Source organism: Aplysia californica, unplaced genomic scaffold, assembly GCF_000002075.1.
Source record: "Aplysia californica isolate F4 #8 unplaced genomic scaffold, AplCal3.0 scaffold00174, whole genome shotgun sequence".
Classification (NCBI taxonomy): domain Eukaryota; kingdom Metazoa; phylum Mollusca; class Gastropoda; order Aplysiida; family Aplysiidae; genus Aplysia; species Aplysia californica.
Window position 1 is genome coordinate 1137937 of NW_004797444.1, and position 12618 is coordinate 1150554.

Consider the following 12618-nt stretch of genomic DNA (forward strand, 5'->3'; position numbering starts at 1 on the left):
AGAGAGAGAGAGAGAGAGAGAGAGAGAGAGAGAGAGAGAGACAAAGAGAGACAGACAGACAGAGAGAGACAGACAGGGAGAGAGACTGAGAGAGAGAGAAGCAGCAGCAGAGACAGAGAGAGACACAGAGAGAGAGAAGCAGCAGCAGAGACAGAGACAGACAGAGAGAGACGCCCACCATGTCACGGTAAAGCTAGCGTGAGATCATTGAACTGGAAACCGTCTTGAATTACCATAATTTTGTGTAGTATGTCCGTACGTGAACAGCGCAACAAAGCAAACTCACACAGAGTAGTATAGTTCTGATGAATTTCATAAATTAAAACAGAATACAAAATGTGCTGACAAATTTACTCCAACCTCAGGCCAAGGACAAACCAAAACAACCCCTCCCCCCCCCCAAAAAAAAAACCCAGCCCAAACGAGCACAAAACGAAAACGGCTGGGGGAATCTTTTTTTTTTGGGGGGGGGGGTGTTTAGTTTGTTGTTGTTGTTGTTGTTGATGTTGTTACTGTTTCGTTTGTTTGTTTTAGTCAGAGTTTGACGGCACTTGCAACACAATTAGGTTATATGAATGCCGAAGATTAGAGGTGTTACAAGAGAGCTACAAACGCCAAGAAAGAAAGAGGAGAGATAATGAGGGCAGATGTTTTATAGGAAAGAAGGAGCAAACCTTACGTGAACACTCGCCAACCACCCACAAAGTGCGACTAAATTTTTTTTTAAACAATCAATCAACAGTCTGCATTTTAAAAGCCCACTTTTCCGAAAGCGATTGTTTAAGTAAAATTCAGCAATGACAAAAAACCATGATAAGGAAACCTAAATGAGTAACTTTGTTTTGAAAATATGAAAATACAGCAACACAAGAGAGAACATTCGATGAAGAAAAAGTAAGAACGTCATATAATTCAACTGGAAAGTTTTCAAAGTGATCGCAGCTATAATAAGGATATAGAACTTAAAAAAAAAAAACAACCAACATTAAACTCTTCAAAACGTAATAATAAAAGCGATAACTCAATGGCCAAGACAAAAAGAACAAGAGATGACAACACATTAATAACCATTACCATTATCTTTATCAGATAAAAATGAAGATAATGATAATAATGATAATAAAAATAATAATAATAATAATAATAATAATAACAATAACAATAATATTAATGATGATGATAATAAGATAAACATCAACAACAACAATATTAGTAATAATAATGATAATATTATTAATGTAATAATAATAATAATAACAATAATAATGATGACAGTGAGAAACATAATAATAATAGTAACAATAATAGAATAATAACAATAGTGATAACAAAAATAATAACAATAATAATAATATATATACTCTCATCATCACAATAACAACAACAATAATAATAATATTAATAATAATAATAATAATAATAATAATAATAATAATAATAATAATAATAATAATAATAATAATAATAAAAACTTGTTATGCCATACCAATGCAGACAGACAGACAGACAAGAAGAGCCCACACGTCAATCATGCTCACCACAGAGTACAACAGGTGTCCTGTGTCGATCCACGCGGCAGGTGGAAGTGAAGGTAGAGATAGAACGGAAAAAAAGGGAGAGGTAGCGAGATGTCACCTTCTGGCACTGAGCAGGTGCGGTAGCCGGACGAAGCCTTCAGTCGCCTCACTCCAACACTGACAATGGACTGACTACCTTACGTACGGACATACAGACGGACGGACGGACTGACGGACGACAGAGGAGGAAGCAAGCAGGCGGGTGGTGGTGGCGGTACTGTGGTCTGGCTGGGCCAGGTCTGCTGCTCTGGAACGAACTAGGCGAGGTGAACACGCGCTTCAAGTTTTTACCAGATTCTGCATAATGGAGAAACCTTCATTTTAACCTCACCAAGCTGAGTTTTTTAAATTTATAGCACCGAAAAAAATGGGTATCTTGTTTACTCTGGGTCAAGGCATCGCATCGCATCAGTAAAGGGAGATGGTCGTGGCTTACAAACAATGACTATGGGAAACAGGGGGAGAAAGCCCTAACGATTATAGCAATAATAACAATAGTAATAATAATTAAAATGATAATAATGATGATAATAATAAAAACAGTAATGATAATTATCATCATCATCATCATAACAATAATAATAATAACAATAACAAAAACAGTAACAGTAACAAAAACAACAATAACAACAACAATAATAATAATTATTATTATTATTATTGTGTTATTATAATAATAATAATGGTATTATAATAATAATAATGTTATAATAATATTGTTATAATAATAATAATAATAATAATAATAATAATAATAATAATAATAATAATAATAATAATGATGATGATGATGGTGATGATGATTATCATCATAATAATAATAATAATAATAATAATAATAATAATAATAATAATAATAATAATAATAATAATAATAATAATCAGGGGCGGCTCTTGGTTTGCAGAACTGACCGGCTGTGAAACCCATCAATACCTTTCCCTCCCTCCTTCCCCCTCCCCCCCCCCCAAACCGCACCCATACAATTTCTACACATACACACACACACACACACACACACACACACACACACACACACACACACACACACACACACACATACACACAGAGAGAGAGAGAGAGAGAGAGAGAGAGAGAGAGAGAGAGAGAGAGAGAGAGAGAGAGAAAGAGAGAGAGAGAGTGAAAGAGACGAGGGGCAATTTACATTAAAGTTACAAGCCGGTGTAATAAACGAAGAATGAGAAACAAGTATATGAAGTGCGACAACACACCAGTGAACCCCCAGTGTCTCTCAGAGCGCTTTCAGATCGGCCGAGTGTTGTTTTTTTTTTGGGGGGGACGTTCACTAATGTTTATTTACTTGAAACTAAATGAAAATTATTGTCAGCAATCACGCTCTTGTCTAATGTCCTTTGGAAAGAAACGCCCCCCCCCCCCCCCTTTTTTTTTGGGGGGGGGGGGGGGTAAGTGTTTAGCGGCTCTTGCAACTGCATAAGGTGATATGAGCGCGCTGGACACATTCAAAACATTTCCAGTTGTTAGGTAATTTTGATTTTTGTTCGGATGTCGGCCAAAACCTACTTTTACAGATTTTGGACCACCAAGTGATCTTAAACATGCACAACTTGCACACGGAACCTCCAAGATTTTTCGCCCTTTTCCGAGAAAGCTAGGTATTAGATATTACTTACCATATAATAAGATCAGAGGTATGGCTGTAATACACAACAGTAGTAAGAAGGAACCAAGGAGTAGCAGAAGAAGGGCTGCAAAAAGGGTCAGGAGCCCAGAAGAGGGGGCAAAAGAACTGAGGGGCCGGGGCAGAAAGTGGACGGTTACGATAGCCTCCAAGCCGCCCTTGATGATAATAATAATAATAATTTATTATAAATCTATTATCTCTTTGTGGGGGCCGAATTTTGCTATTCAAAAGGCTTTTTAATGGCTGCTTCGATCGACATGCGGTTTTCGCCAAAAGATTCTTTAGAATAATTTCCAGATCATGACGCCCTTCGGGTTTTTTTTTCAGTTTTGAGACAGGTTTGCTGCTAAAAGCTAAAATTCTTTTTTTCGCCGATCGCTTTTGTAGGCCGACGCTTCTGTCTCTGTAATTTTAGAAAATCCGCTAGGTTTGTTTTTTCAACTCGTACTTCCGTTCGATATTATCTCGCTTTGTCGCACAATACTGAGCACTATTTTAAATGTGCGACCCGTATAGATCTAGCCTCATGTTTTATTTTTTTACTTGTGCTAAATTCGACTGTGATCGTTTCGTTTGATGCCCATTATCGCTTTTTCTGGACTCCTTTGTCAAATTCGTTTTCTTGCTACTGGGAACAACGTCGTCAGGTCTTTGATTAGAATCTAGATCTAGATTATACTAGATCTAGATAGCGCCTGACCATGCCGAAAAGAAAACGACGTTCTGCAGTTGGAACCCCTCGCGCTCGCAAAGGTCGAGGTAGTAGGCCAATGACTTTCAGTTGATGTTAATGCACCGATCACCCCTTTCATCGAAAGGGGGCCAAGCTAGTGTATATATATATTATAGTTTTCTTGCCTTTTCTCAAAAGTTCAAGAAGGCGGACCCGAGAAATCTGCTGAATTTTGAAGTTCAATAGGTAGGAAACATTGTAATTAGGTCAGCATTTACTCTTGCTATAGTTATGAGCGCTCGTAAAGCACCAAAACAAACAAACTGCTACCTTCGGCCTACTTTTCTCTAAATAGCATATTTCCCACGTCCCAGCTTCCAAAGATAAGGATCAAGAGCGCACCACGTGGCTTTTTGTTTTGTTTTGGTCCTTTGGGGGGGGGGGGGAGGGAGGAGGGGAAGTGTTTGATTAGTTTTCTTCTTTTTTTTTTCTTTTTTTTTTTTTGAAGGAGGATCAACACTATTCATGTTATTTAAATATTGTTAACCCTAGTTCGAATCCAGAGCAACACGACATGAAGTTGTTTAGAGAATTTGTTTCACAGCGCTGTCGACACAAGTTTTTTTTATGTAATATCAAAAAAAGGAAACAACACAAGACATCATTTTAAAAGATATAGAAAAGTTATCATCATCACCCAGTGCCAGATGTCGGACAGACATCGGCGATCATGGTTCTCCATTAATTCCTTTGCTCGGATGCTCTCAAAAAAGCTACGTTCCCCTGATCTTTCTCTGTTACCCATTTGTTTAGGTTACCTAAGTATGTTGTTCTGGGCCTGCCCCTGCCTCGCTTGCCCTCAATTTTGCCTGTGAAAGCTACATGTTCAAGAAAAATTATAAGATGACATAATAATAATGTACGCCACAGAGCTCTGGCGCCTAACTGACACTCTAACGTCTGGGTAGTTGTGCCCCTGCTGCTGTTGGGTTTGGTTTTCTTGTGGGTCCTTTGTGGGTTTGGGGTTTTTTTACTTTATATTTTTAGGGGGTGTGGTGGTTGGGGGATGGGGTATTTATACCTAGATGGATTGTGAACGCTTCTTCCACTCACCCTCTACTCTTCCTTAAAAAAAGCGTAGCGTTGGTAGTCTCGTGGTTAGGTTACCTCACCCGTAATCGAGTAATTGCGGGCTCGGGAGTTCGAGCGTCAGCTCGGTCCAACGATGTTGTGTCCATGGGAAAGGCACTCGACACAAATTTGCTATTTGGTTCGGTATTTTCGGAGATGGACGTTAAACTCGGAGGTCCTTCCCCTTATGTAACTTAAGAGTGTTGATAAGGCCATTAAACAGACTCTGCCATTTCACCATTTTCATTTTCACCATAAAAAGCACTTTTTCCCCAAAAGAGCATGCTCTTTTTTATCCCCCCCTCCACACACACACACACACACACACACACACACACACACACACATACACACACACACACACACACAGAGACAGACACACTTACAAACACTCAATGCACCTTTAGTTCAAAATGACGACTAATGCCACTTTTAAGTGTATAATATATTATTCCGAAAGGCATCCCTTTTTAACTTTCTTGGGCTAGAGTTCTAGTAGCTTGTTTAAATTTTAAAACTGTGCGCCCTTTGATATATTGAAGTTTGTATCAAATATTGTCAGTGCTTGGCAAAGAGACAATACTTACGGCAGATAATTGGTTTCTACAATCCAAGCGAAGGTTTAGATACGTGCCCGAAGAAAGTATGTTTATAGGAGACCATTGGTACTTGTAACTAATTACTAATTAGTTCCGTTTAGCCCGTACGTACATTTTCTATAGTCCATTCTCTTTCCTATGCCCACAGTTTCTTGCAATGTACACAAAACTGATTGTCATAGTGACCTACTTGTATTGCATGCAGTTTTAAGGGCCTATTACACGTTCAGTTACAACTGCCCTTTGTCTGTCCTCTTTGAGATAACAAAATACTACGAGTTGCAATCTTAGTAAAAAAAATACTTCTTTTTGTGTTCTTCAAAATCCAGCAAAGGTAAAAAGTTACCCGCGAGTCATTTTTGTATTTGTTTTGATACGCTGGTTTCGAATTTAATATGATTTTCCCGATAGGACGTCGTTTTCAAAAAGTGTTAAAATATAAATGAACATTTTTATGTTACTTCGACCAGCCGGCAGAGGTTCTCGTGATCTAGAGGCATGGTGTTCCCTTCTCTTTCAACAGGCTTCGGGTTCAAAACGTGACAGCGAAGGAAAATATTCTCCTGTACCATGTTCTTCTTTCTCCTCCTTTCCTGCTCTCTACTCATTTTTATCATTTGCTTTCCTCTCCACTTTCAGCCTCCCCGCCTCCCCTCCGTCCACCCCCTGAGCTCCTGACTCTTTCTATTGCTACTCCTGGCTCCTTCTTCCTGCTGTCTTTCATCCATACCCCTGATTACAGGGTAGGAACTATCCTTCTCGGCTAAGAGCGAAACCATCTCTGAGGTCCTGTGTGCAAGTTGCATTATTAAAGATCCTTTGGTGGTCCACAATCGATAAGAGTAGGCTTCGGCCTCAACCTGGGCAAAATCCAAAATTAATTGCTATCAAACTGAAAAAGCTCATATGACCTAATATGCAGTTTCGAGTTCCGTAAAACACTTGCCAAAACAAGACCCCTAGACTTTTCTATCAAGACGTTGTGGAATCAGGCGCTCGTCAATAAAATAAAAAAAATTGGGGCATAATATGGAGTTGTTTATAACTTTAAAGACTGTTGTTTTGCTTGATTTTGTTGAAATAACTTCCCAGTCTATCTTAAATAGAAGTTGGGATATCTTCGACTGAAGGAGGTTGGGGTCGCCTGATGTCAGAAGTAAAACTAGAGAGAGAATGGCTGCCAGTTTGGTGACTTACAAAGCATGAGCGTCCTTAAAAACTGCAATTTTACCGTTTTTGTGCCTTTAATCAACAATTTTCAGCAAAACTCACAAAGAAATGTGTTTTATAATGGACATAAAAGGTGTAATGAGCCCAAAAATGAACATTCGATAAAAACTGCCAAAATGAACTGAAAAAAAAGGCGCTTTCTCTAGTTTTATTGTTTTGACGAGCGTCTGATTTCATCATAATACAGACCAAACATTTAATTTGATCAAAACTGTCCATTATCGGCGTCTCTCTAACTGAGTGGTTTTCTGGAGGGGAAAAAATATGCCTATAAGAGTACTGTTTCTTACAGTATTGTTCATGCAACATAACAAAGTTGATAATTCTACAGGGCGAATCCATTTTCGTCCCACACTAAAAAAAAAAATAATAATGTCGTAACCGATCTCGTCCCTCGTAGATTCGATGACTTATAGGCTAGTTTACTGCTTTCGCCGCTCTTATTTAAATATTATGATTTTGCTATGAAGTTCATTGTTTATAGTCACATTAACAGCGAAGTGGAAATAGAATTATTTTCAAACCTTGATGCCTCTCATAAAACATTTTCGATAGAAGTCCTTGAAATGAAACTCTTGGGGTTTTTTCTAAAGATATTAATCCAGGGTAAACCAGTGCACATTGTTTACACTGTCTATCTAACACAGTCTCATGAGATGATCAACTGAAATTTCCAACAAACGGCAAACTATGGTATTTCTCAGAATATTACCAGATCCGCACATGAAAGAGAGAGAGAGAGAGAGAGAGAGAGAGAGAGAGAGAGAGAGAGAGAGAGAGAGAGAGAAAGAGAGAGAGAAAGAGAGAGAGAGAGAGATAAGAAAAGGAGGCGGGGTGCATTGTAATATCAATAAAAGGTAATCGGTTTCATTATTTTACAAATGTGGGGGCGTAAACTGGTTCAATTCGTTACTGATGAAGGTGGGATTAAGACGGGTAGTGAAACCAAGGTGTGGGACGGAAACGGGTGTACTTGACTGTCACCTGGAACGATAAGAATACTCTCGTATTTTGTGGTTACACTCATCTAGTGGTGTATTTCTATTTTGGGCTTTTTTTTAAATTTAGGTTTGTTGTTGTCGTTGTTGTTGTTATTGCTGTTGTTGTTGTTTCTTTAGGGGGGGGGGGGTTCGTTTCAAGTAATAATTTCACAGCACTTGCAACACAAATAAGGAACGTAAGTGCCGTAGAATAGAGTTGTTACTACTAGAGGGTAACATATAAAGAAAAGAAAGAAGAGATATAACGGCGATGTTTGATTGGAAAGAAGTTTTAAAAAACCCGCTTTGAAGCACCCTTCAACCACCCACTTTTATGGTACGTTGAACGTTTACTTTTACAATGTTTGCTTTGGTAAACACATTAACCGTTACGTAGTGCTGACATACTTTTGTCCTCACAGTACTGCTTTCTGACAAACACATTAAAACTACGTTTGGCAAAACATTTGTGAAAAATGAGGGGGAAGGGGGGGGGGGCTGCTACTTTGAAAAAAACTTGGTTAAAATAATACCCCCCTAGTTTGACGTCAATATAACGTTCTAATTATATTTTTATATATATTTTTGTCTAACGATCCAGATTGCGCAAGATGGAGTAACTCAAAATTATCTGATACAGTCGTGTGCAACGGCCATTTAAAGACCCGTAGCGTAGAAAGATTTGGTGCTACAGCAATTCAGGTCACTCTAAAAGTTATGTAATTATTCCAGTGTCCTCCATTTTTGGTGCTTGTTTATAACATGATCATTGACTCTAGACACGTCTTGACTTCTAACCCTGACTTAACTCTTAGTTTAGTATACGGCACGCCTGCTCAGCTAGCTCACAGCCTCACCCAGTTATTTACAGATTTTGGTTAACAAAAACCACCTCAGCAGATCCATCTTATTTATAATAAAACCGTATGTTTGATGCTCGGGTCATTTATTTATACTCAGTGTGGTGTTTATTCCATACAAATAATATGCTAAATGAGGATGGAGTTATTATACAAAAGTTTGTGACCATGAACATTTTGGATGACAAAGTAAGCTGCGTACATAGACTTCCGTATACTAAGAGTTAAGAATGGGCTGTACAGCACAGGAGTTAATTTCAAAGTGGCACGATTGAAATTAGATATGCTGCACTCTCCTGAAGCCCCAATTCGTGAAGTATGCATACTCTTGGAGTTTTAAATACCTGGGTGTGCCGTTAGCTTGGTTGGTATTATGCTGGACTTCAGATATGAAGGCCCTGGTTTGAATCTCCCCACTTGGCGTTCTTGAATTCGTGTCGTTTTGTGGAATTTTCTTGGTTCACAAACTATTTGGCTTGGTATATCGGAGATTAACGTTGAATTTGGTAGTCCTGTCTCTTTTAAACAACATGAAATCGTTGAAAGGGCTTTAAATCCTCAATAAACTAATTTGTGTTGAATGGACACGAAACACCCGCATTAAAAAATGCATTTGTCAATCAATTTTGTATAATGGTAGATCGAGTTTGTCTGACCTCTTTGTTTGTTTTTTCTCTAATGGATTTTGTCATACGAGGATCTATAGTACTTCCAAAAATCGTTGAAAGTGACAGCCTCACTGACGTCCTTTAATGATTTATCAAAATGGACAGAATCCTCTATTTTTGCACGGCTGTGTACTTACTTCTCATGGGAAGTTACTCATTTCATTCTTTGTTTCCACTTATTGATGATACCTGTGTTTTGCCTAAATTCTGAAGTAATATTTCCACGATAACAGTGTCTAACTAACCTTATCCAATATTTAGTACATGAAGTACATTATCCCAAACTGACATCTGACACCCAAAAAGCCCGGACACGGGACAAGTCCTGGAGCGCCGACAGACCTTGGATTGAGCAAAAATTGAACTTGTCTATAGCTCAGTTCATATCATGCTGGACTCACATGCGGATGAGCCTGGACCAAACACCAAGGGAAGATTCTTAAATTTGGTTTGTTTAGGTGGTTCTAAAGATTTTCAAACAATCCGGCTTGGTGCAATCGGACATGGGCGTAATAATAATTCGGATGTACTTATTTACTTTACTTTTACTTTTTCACCCTCTGTTGCAGTTAAACGTCGAGAAGAGATGCAGTTTTCTATGGTAGGCCAGCTCCGCAGCTCTTTCGGTTGTGATATTATGTTTTCTCAGGGTTTCCTTGACAACCTCGATCCACCTTTTGGGTGGCGTTCCTCTTCCTTTATAGCCTGAGTGCTTGGTGTTGTAGGCTCTCGAGGCTGGTTGGCCTGGTGACATAGGTAACAGGTCGCCAAACCATTTTATTCTCTGCCTGTTTATGTAATGCAGGCAGGACTCAATGCCGATAGCTGCTCTTACTTCTTCATTTCTCTCCCTGTGTCGTCTTGTGATGGGGTTTTGCGGAGCATTTCATTTCGCATGCGTGATTTTGCTTTCATGGGTTTTACTTAATGTCCAGGTCTGGCACTGGTAGCATAATAATGGTATGAATATTGAGGTGATAAGCTGTCTCTTTGTGTCCATGGAGATATTTTGATGGGAAAGGAAGTTTGCGAGCTGGTAAGTGACAGCGTTTGCTTTTTTGGGGTTCGCTTTTCTATGTCTCTGTCTATGGACCTGTTTTCAGAAAAAGTACTGCCAAAATATTTAAACTCCTTCACCTGTTTCAGTTGTTTACTATTGACATGGATGTTCAGGGGACTACAGTTTCGGCACACATTCATAACTTCTGTTTTTGGTGTGCTTGTTTTCATGTTAAATTTTTCGCTGCTGTTGTTCAGTTCGGTAGTGTGATTTTGGGGGCTTTGTTGGTTTGGGTGAATAAGACATTGGTCGTCTACGAATAGAAGTTCATTTAGGGGTTTGGGGCTTTGGTTTGCGTCTTGCGTTATTGTGTCCATATATATTATAAACACAATATAATATTGTAATTCGGATCTACACTCTCTTAATCAACTTTATAGTGTTGGAAGGAGTTTTAAAACCCTGATCATGCCATGACGGTAAACTGGACAGCACATGCAGTGCACTCGTCAGATTTGACGATTCAATCTCAGCGTCGTTTAACTCAGTGAGGACGTGCGTTCTTACCAATGGACAACGATGCCATGACGGTAAACTGGACAGCACATGCAGTGCACTCGTCAGATTTGACGATTCTATCTCAGCGTCGTTTAACTCAGTGAGGACGTGCGTTCTAACCAATGGACAACGACTGAAGATTCGCTGTTTTGGAGACATAATTTCGCCTTTTTATTTATTTATTTATTTATTTATATTTTTTGGAACATGATTTCGTCATTCAAACGGATTTTCAAATTCTGTTTTCATCATCTAACACAGCATGTACATTTAATATCTGATTTGTAATTAAGGGTTCGAATGGTGCCACAACAATGTCTCCGGTCTACTGTTGAGCAGAAAGAAAAGTGTATCAACTACGACCTTAAAGAGTTGATAGTTCGTGCATAGTAACAAGCATGCAACTGCATATCACACTATTATTATCAGTGGTCTGTTCCCACATGTTGCGGGGAAAAATAATTTTCAAAAACAAACCAGAGGGAACAATACGTGAAAACTACAGCCTGATGAGCAGGGTTAGTTCTTTTGGGGATATAATTTTTTTTCAAAATTTGCATTCAACTTTTTCGGAAGGGGGGGGGGGGGATAAATAGAGGCGATTGTAGTTCTGGTAGGCTATTAGGCTACCGACGTCACGCGGACAAAGATAGGAGGAGAGAGAAAGAAGGGGTGAAAGGGGGGGGGAAGAGAGAGAGAGAGAGAGAGAGAGAGAGAGAGAGAGAGAGAGAGAGAGAGAGAAAATGAAGAAAGAAAGGTAATTAGTTTGTGTGTATGTGTGTGTGTGTGTATGTGTGTGTGTGTGTTTGTGTGTGTGTGTGTGTGTGTGTGTGTTTGTGTGTGTGTGTGTGTGTGTGTGTGTGTGTGTGTGTGCGTGCGCGCGCGCACGCGCGCGTGTGTACGTCTGTTCATCAATATATCATGTGCATTATTCCCTTTGCCAGTGTACTTGTCTCAAATTACCGTTGCCGCCTACTACTACAAACAAAATCAAATTTAAAAACCGCACAAGGATTTTTTAAAAAGCCCTTCTTTAATTGACAAATATTCTACATCCCTTTCTCTGATAATAATTAATATTACTCGTGCATCGTTAGTCCACACCCATCAGTATCGCAGATACCAGGGACTAGATGACACTGTTTTATTGTACTGGAACGGTTAGCGATGTTTCCGCGAAGACTATCAAGTGCTTTGGAATAAATTTGCCCTGGTGTCAGTTTCGGGAATTTACATACGTGCCATCGTGGCGAAACCACGCGCTCGTCAAAATAATGAAATTGAAGAAACCGACGTAATTCCTAACATATGGCAATTTTTATTTTATTTATTTTATTTCCAATCCAATATGGCCGCAGTATCCATGGAAAGGAACCTTTTTTCTCAAATTTGATAGTGGATTTTAAGACTCCTTACTATGCTTGTTATATGTTTGAAATATGGTAAAATTTGGTCCACTTTTAAGCGAGATAGCCTTCAGGTGTAAACCCCCCCCCCCCCTTAAGCTTTGTAAGTCACCTTAATTTGACGTCCATTCTCTCCCATATTTTACCAAAGACACCAGGGGATTCCACCTCTTTCAGTGGCAGATATATCGATTTCTATTCAGTATAAATGGGTATTTTTTCATCAAATGCAAAGCACACGAACAGGCTTTAAGATTACATCAGTAACTTCAAAT